At 37.2% G+C, this 7,861-nt stretch overlaps 1 long non-coding RNA gene across 1 annotated transcript; it reads left to right on the top strand.

Annotated features, from left to right (window-relative positions):
- Window positions 1-5,273: 5,273 nt before the first annotated feature.
- Window positions 5,274-7,626, top strand: LOC133449440 (uncharacterized). The gene is made up of 4 exons (XR_009783037.1): window positions 5,274-5,516; window positions 5,837-5,912; window positions 6,505-6,715; window positions 7,139-7,626. It is a non-coding gene; the product is annotated as an uncharacterized LOC133449440 (long non-coding RNA).
- Window positions 7,627-7,861: the final 235 nt, after the last annotated feature.

Raw genomic sequence — 7,861 nt, 5'->3', positions numbered from 1 at the left:
ATCAAGTAGTAATAGTTTCTTGCAGCTACATGTCATGCTTTAAGAGGTAAATCCACAGGTGAGACAGCTGGAAGCAAGTGAGTTCTGTGCTTGCATGTTACAGGACCATTTACTGAAAAGAAGCACATTTTAATGTCCAGATTTTATAACTATTGTTAACATTATTACAGCTACTTGTAATATTCAAAATACTCATCATAATTAACAATTGAGTACTGCCGTTTTGAATTTCAAAAAGGATTCAGATTACTTTATTCATCCCAAAAGGGAAGTGTGTGTGTGAGTGATTTATTTTCCAAAGGAGAATGAAGGAGCCATTAAAATCACTGAATTGAGATAAGCAAAGAATCTCCTAGAAGTCTCAAGTATGACTCCATCTAATTATTCTGTCTCAACTATTTCTTGAATTGAAAGAATTGAAAAGATTGAAACTAAAATGAGGCAGAGATGAGACTCTCAAATTTTGTCTCCCAAGCTCTAGACGAGCACGCTTTGAGCAGAACATTTTTCCTTTGGGGCAGCACGGTGGCTTAGTGTTGCCTCACGGTTCCCGGTTTGACTCCCTGGCCAGGCGGGGTCTTTCTGTGTGGAGTTGGCATGTTCTCCCCATGCATGCTTAAGTGGGTTCCCTCCAGGTACTCCGCGTACTAGGTTAACTGATGATTATAAATTGCCCTTAGGTTGTCTGTGTATCTATGTGGCCCTGTGATAGACTGGTGACCTGTCCGGCCTCTCACCTGTAATGAGCTGGTATAGGCTCCAGCTGACCCCCGTGATCCTGCACAGGATAAAGTGGGTATAGAAAATGGATGGATTTTTCCTCTGGGCAGTCATCATGTTTCTAATGTTAACCAAATCTAGACAGCTTTGGGTATAATTCAGACATTCACATGAGTTACATGCATCTCATCCTGGTCCAACTGCAATGTTTGTGTCCATTTGTCCCCACATGGAGGCTTTTAAAGTCCATGTATGTAAGTTGTAGCTCACACCAGGGGCGTCAATTGGGTATGCCAAGGTATGGCAGCCGCCACACCTTGGCTTCAAGGGAAAATGTAAATGTTTGTTTTTTAAATACATTTATGGAATTACTCTGTGTCTATTTGTATTGATTATTCTATTACTTAATACATATAGAATAACTACAAATGCAAATCAGAAAAACATGATTGATTTCACTAGTTATTATACACTGCAAAAACTCAAAATCTTAACAAGAATATTTGTCTTATTTCTAGTTAAAATGTCAAATTTTTAGTAAAAAAAAAATCTCATTACATTTAAGACAAGACTCAAAAAAATAACCATTTTCACCTGTTTCAAGTAGATTTTCACTTAAAATAAGTGGAAAAATCTGCCAGGGGAACAAGATTTTTTGCTTGTAATGAGAAGATAAATCTTGTCCCACTGGCAGATTTTTCTACTTATTTCAAATGAAAATTTACTTGAAACAGGTGAAAATGGTCAAATAACAAGTTAATTGTCTGGTGATGACTCTTGTTTTAAGTGTAATGAGATCTTTTGACTAAAAATTAGACATTTTAACTAGAAATTAGACAAATATTCCTGGTAAGATTTTGAGTTTTTGCAGTGAGCGAGACTGCATTTGAAAAAGTTCCAATTTTCTTGACCACACAGATCAGCTCCATAAACTTCTGTGATGAATATTTGCTGGACGTGTTGATTGATACTCTAGTTAAGTTCTGTGACTCGTAACCTTGCCATACCTTAGCTTCCACTGAATTGACGCCACTGGCTCACACACTGACTCAAAATAGTCATTTAAATGCAATATTACCACAATTTCGTGTAGAGTCCAATTACGAATACTGACAGTATTAAAAGTCGTGACATACTTTATAATTATGGTAAAGGTAGAGCAACACTTATTATATTATTATTCCTACTGTGGGAGCTGTCAGGACGGGATCTCTCCGGGGGCAGCAAAGTGGAAGCACTGACTTAATTTCGACTGGACACACACATTATCACATTATGGGATGGTTAACAGAGCAGCATCTATATAATATATAATATACGAGTGTCCCAGTCGAAAATGAGTCCGCATCTGCAGCTGCTGCTGCGGTGTCGGAGCTTTCACTTTTGTTTTTGTGTAGTATTTTTCAGAGCCGGTCGCAGCGGTCAGTCAACTGCGGTCACGCCATCTACGCTTCGGAGAGGCGCAGTCGCGCTATCTGCGCTTGGAAATCGATTGCGCGTCTACAGCGCGTTGTACGGTAAAGCGTGTGGACGGCTTCAAAACGGTTATTATTATTATTTTCACGTCTTGAAATAGATACATATGTCATTCCTTTTTGTAGTTTTACTAAAGTCTAACAAAATGATAAAAAAAAAAACAAAAAAACAATCCCATTCAGAATCCCCTTCATTTCTATATAGGCAGATTAAAAAAATTCATAAAAAAATCTAATCAAATACTAGTCAGCACACTGTAAGATATTCTTGTTCAGCATGTCCTCAAGTACCTCTGACATCATTTTCAAGTTCTTTTACCCTAGCATTTTCTAATAATTACATCCTAAAATCATACCCAATACACAGGAATATAGGCAGATTAAAAAAATTCATAAAAAAAATCAAATCAAATACTAGTCAGCACACTGTAAGATATTCTTGTTCAGCATGTCCTCAAGTACCTCTGACATAATTTTCAAGTTATTTTACCCTAGCATTTTCTAATAATTACATCCTAAAATCATACCCAATACACAGGAATATAGGCAGATTAAAAAAAATCATAAAAAATTCAAATCAAAAACTAGTCAGCACACTGTAAGATATTCTTGTTCAGCATGTCCTCAAGTACCTCTGACATCATTTTCAAGTTCTTTTACCCTAGCATTTTCTAATAATTACATCCTAAAATCATATCCAATACACATGAATATAGGCAGATTAAAAAAAATCATAAAAAAATCTAATCAAATACTAGTCAGCACACTGTAAGATATTCTTGTTCAGCATGTCCTCAAGTACCTCTGACATCATTTTCAAGTTCTTTTACCCTAGCATTTTCTAATAATTACATCCCAAAATCATACCAACTACACAGGAATATAGGCAGATTTAAAAAATTCATAAAAAAATCTAATCAAATACTAGTCAGCACACTGTAAGATATTCTTGTTCAGCATGTCCTCAAGTACCTCTGACATCATTTTCAAGTTCTTTTACTGCAGAAGTTTCTAATAATTACATGCTAAAATCATACCCATTCCTGCTGAACTCCAAGCACATTTACTGCTCTAGACTCAAATTCCCATTCTATACCACACATTTCTCACAACACTACACACAATTCCCAATATCCTGCACACTCTTCCTGAATTCCCTCCCTTGCTGTTCACACAGAACACACAGTCAATCACATTTCTAAACTCCAAAGGCTGTTGTGCAATATGCAATCAGCAATTTGCCATAAAAGGGTCACAGATGAGCTCCTGGTTTGTTTGCTTGGACAGGGAGAACATCGCCTGCGACGTGGATGAGGTCCTGTGGCCAGCCAGGGATGAAAGGCAGGATGCAGCCTAATTCTTTTGTTTATTTTTTCTATTTTCTGTCAAGTTTTCATCCAGTAAAGAATTGTGTGTTGTTTTCTATTTGAGTAGCCTATACATAAGAATCCTATATGGTGATATATTACATCCAACAGCTGAAGGTGTAACACTGAACATACAAATGCATGATTCTACTGAGACATTCATATAGTGTTTTCCATTCATACTATAGTGTCTTCCATTCTGCACATCAGTGTTCAGTGGGTGCTTAGAAATGTCTACTCAAATGATGTATGTGTTTGGCATTTGAGAAGGAAATACCATTTAGTGAAGAGTTAACACTGTTTTGAGGATAGAGTGTGCTTTTGCAAGAGAAGTGTAGGATTTTGCATTTTGTGTGTGAGTTTTGGGAAAGTGAGGTAGTCTATCAGGAAATGTGGTTAAACAATTGTGAAAAACTGTAAATCCAATTGAAGAGTTCTTTTCTGCCTGGCGCTGGAAAGTCCACGACCGCCATCCCCATCAACACGCAGCCCTTTTACAGGCAATGGAGAAGGCATGTGGAGATATTGAGCAGGCATCATGTCAGGCCTGGATACGGCATGCAAGGAGGTATTTTCCCCGGTGCCTTGGACTGGAGGACATCGCATGCGATGTGGATGAGATTTTGTGGCCGGACCCAGAGTGACGGCATGATGTAGGCTGATTGTCTTTTTTTGGGGAATTTATTATTTTGTGTTCTGTGCTGTGTCTTTGTTTTGACGAGTGTGAATAAACACCAATAAATACTTGAAGTTTGGATCCCTGTGTGTTTACAGAACTATGACAAAAGTATGACCTCAAACTGACCTAGCCTACCTTGTGCACAGAAAAAGCAAAAGTCAGATGTGTTTTGTATTCATACCATCAGTGTGTAGTTGGCACATTATGTGCTTAATAAATGATGGGATGTGTTTACTGTTTGATATGAAAACACCATTTTTACTAAGGTGTGAAGAGTTAATCAAGCTTTGTTTGCTTTTGCAAGAGAACTATAACATTTTGATAATTTGGTGAAAGGTTTTCTCATTTGTGTGTAGAGTTTAGCAAAAATAGCCAATGTTGCAAAAAATTTGCTTAAGCATTCAGAAAAAACTGTAAAGACTTCCCTAATTCTCATCATGCCTCTGCCTTGTGTGTGCTGTAGGTGTGGCTTTACCATTGTAACAATAGACATGTGGACCCAAGATCAGGGTAAAAGGATGGATAGCAGATCTGGTTTTTAGTCTCTTCATCAGATTTGAACGTAATCGCAAAAGCACAGAAACACTACTGCCAAACAGGGAAGAGACTTAACCAAATTAAAATTATCACCAGACAGTGAGCAGTCTAAAAAGTAAATAATGTAATTAAAAACTCTTTAGCTCATGAGTGTCATGTTGAATGACTGCTGATTTTTTTTAAATATTTGGATTATTTGGATGGTAAATTGATATCAGATGCACATTCAGTTCTATATATTACAATATCATTAGAAAATTCAAGTAAAATCTTTTATAACTTGTCCCCAGGTAATCCTACGGAGCCCCCGAGTGGCCACTGGAGGAAAAAAAACGCTAACTCGTGCCCTCGATATCCTAACTCGTGCCCTCGATATCCTAACTCGTGCCCTCGATATCCTAACTCGTGCCCTCGATATCCTAACTCGTTCCCTCGATATCCTAAATCGAGGGAACGAAATAATTATTTCGAGGGAACGAATTAAGTATTTCGTTCCCTCGAAATAATTATTTCGTTCCCTCGATTTAGGATATCGAGCGAACGAATTAAGTATTTCGTTCCCTCGAAATAATCATATTAGAAATCGAAATACAATTTCGTGATTAAAGTCTAAATCTCTGGCCCATCAAAGCCAGTGAGGAGAGACGGACATGCAGCTGTTTTATAATAGATCCATGCAGCTGCAGCAGCAGCAGCAGCAGCAGCACCGGGACCAGCTACAACATCTTGGAGTGGAAGGTACGTTTCTGAAGTTATGCAACTATATTCCTATGTGTGATAAGTGTTTTAAATAAATATCTTAAAGCCCATTCTTGTATTCTGAACCTTGTTACCAACCTAACATAAAGCATATGAGGCTAACGTTGGCTAAAACGGTGAAATGCTATTTTTAATGTTACTGTTTACAACTATTTCCAGGGTTAGTGGGGATGTAAAGTCTCTCAAAACCAACATGAAATAACGTGCAAATCTTCCCTCAGAGCAGTGTTGTTTTGTTGTAACAATTTTGTTGCTAAATGATCAAAACGAGACATAAAGCACCCGTTTCATTCATTTAGGGGCCGTCTATGTGCTGGAGTTAACAGTGGCTGCAACGCTCTGACATCCACGTTGACATTATACAGCAATCTTACAGTAAGTATCAAGAAGTTCTTGTATTTCAGGCTTGTGAAGCTAAAGTTAATATTATTTACTTTATTAAGTCTTATTCTAGCCTACGTTTGACAAGAAACACGTTCTTATGATATCTCTAGCTTTTACTGTTTGCAGTCAGAGTTTAATACTGTGCTTAATGTGTTTACAATATGTAAATGTGATGCTTTTGAGGAACTATTTTAAATAAGGCATACTGTTGCTGAAAAGGAATGACACTTAAAACTGTTTACAACTTCTCCCAGCTCTCTTCTAACATAATCTGTTTATCAATACAAACTACTCAATTTTTTCATTATACTATACTATACTATACTATACTGATGATTATCAATTTAAAAACTAATTTTGATAATCATTTTATGAAAGCACCAATTATCATCCCGACAATATTGTTAAAATAAAGGTGTTTGGTCAAGAGGTATTTTGCTCATATACTGTATAATTGACTAAATGAATTATGTAACCTCATGTGACTCTTTTAAAGGACTATAATCCACCAGAACATCGTTCCTTGGACTGGGCAAAAATGTCAATCACCGTGATAAATTTCCATGCTTGTGTTTTTGCGCAGCAACCACACAGATTCTTTTGCCGGAGTCCGAAGTTTCATCTATGGACGCAGCACCACAAACCAGCGGATTGAATCGTGGTGGGGGATCCTGAGGAAACAAAGTGCACAGTTTTGGATCAACGTTTTCCAAACCCTCTAAGATGACGGCTACTTCTCTGGTGATTTCTTGGATAGGAGCCTGATCCAATTCTGCTTCCTAAACCTTGTTCAGGTAGGCCTGCAAAATCATTATGTCGGTACCCCTGTCATTCTCTCCTTCATTCACCTGTACCGATTTAGAGAAAGTTTAATAGGAAAAAATGGGATAACATGATTTTTCTCTTTGCTTTACTTGTAGAGTTCGATTTTCGCAGTGTGGTGTAAGAACAACACACACACACACACACACACACACACACACAGTGTTTTAAGTGCACTGGTGTAGGCTACTGCTCACGGTGAGGGTTGTTAAGACTATCCAACAATTAGCAAACTAAATAGCCTATAAATGAACTGACATATTGGCATTCCTACAACAACAAAAACATGTATTTCATTTATACTTGTAGGTATAGCCTATTTCTATGTACAGTAGCATATTGTATGTATGATGAATTAAACTTCAGCTTGTGTCTAATATTTTGTTTTTATGCAGGATGAACTTGACGAAGTCGTGAGAACCTGGAATTCACACAAGATAAGAGCAAAGGCAGCTGATGGTGTGATTGGAGGTCGGCGGATTTTGATGTACACACTTCCAGGCATGTTCGGCGCAGAGGACAATCTCAAGCCCATACACATGAATGAATTGGCCCTTTGTAGGGAGGAGTGCACCCCCAAAAGCCAATATACATGTGATGAAACTGTATTTGATCTCTGCTGTCTTCTGATGCAGGAAAGGGGATGGGATCCTCCTACAGATGCATTTTCCGCTGCTGAACTGTACACCTTATTAAGAACTGAAATACTGCAAAGTGTCTGAGGGTGGACAATTCTCTCTGCACAAAGAAGAATCATTTGTACTGTACAATACAGGACTGTCTCAGAAAATTAGAATATTGTGATAAAGTCCTTTTATTTTCTGTAATGCAAAAATGTCATACATTCTGGATTCATTACAAATCAACTGAAATATTGCAAGCCATTTATTATTTTAATATTGCTGATCATGGCTTACAGCTTAAGAAAACTCAAATATCCCATCTCAAAAAATGTGAATATTCTGGGAATCTTAATCAAACTGTAAGCCATAATCAGCAATATTAAAATAATAAAAGGCTTGCAATATTTCAGTTGATTTGTAATGAATCCAGAATGTATGGCATTTTTTTTTTTTTTTTTTTTTTTTAAATTGCATTACAGAAAATAAAGAACTTTA

This window comes from Cololabis saira, chromosome 8 (assembly GCF_033807715.1).
Source record: "Cololabis saira isolate AMF1-May2022 chromosome 8, fColSai1.1, whole genome shotgun sequence".
Taxonomy (NCBI): Eukaryota; Metazoa; Chordata; class Actinopteri; order Beloniformes; family Belonidae; genus Cololabis; species Cololabis saira.
The sequence above is the reverse complement of the archived record's forward strand: the minus strand, read 5'-3'. Positions and strand labels throughout refer to the sequence as shown.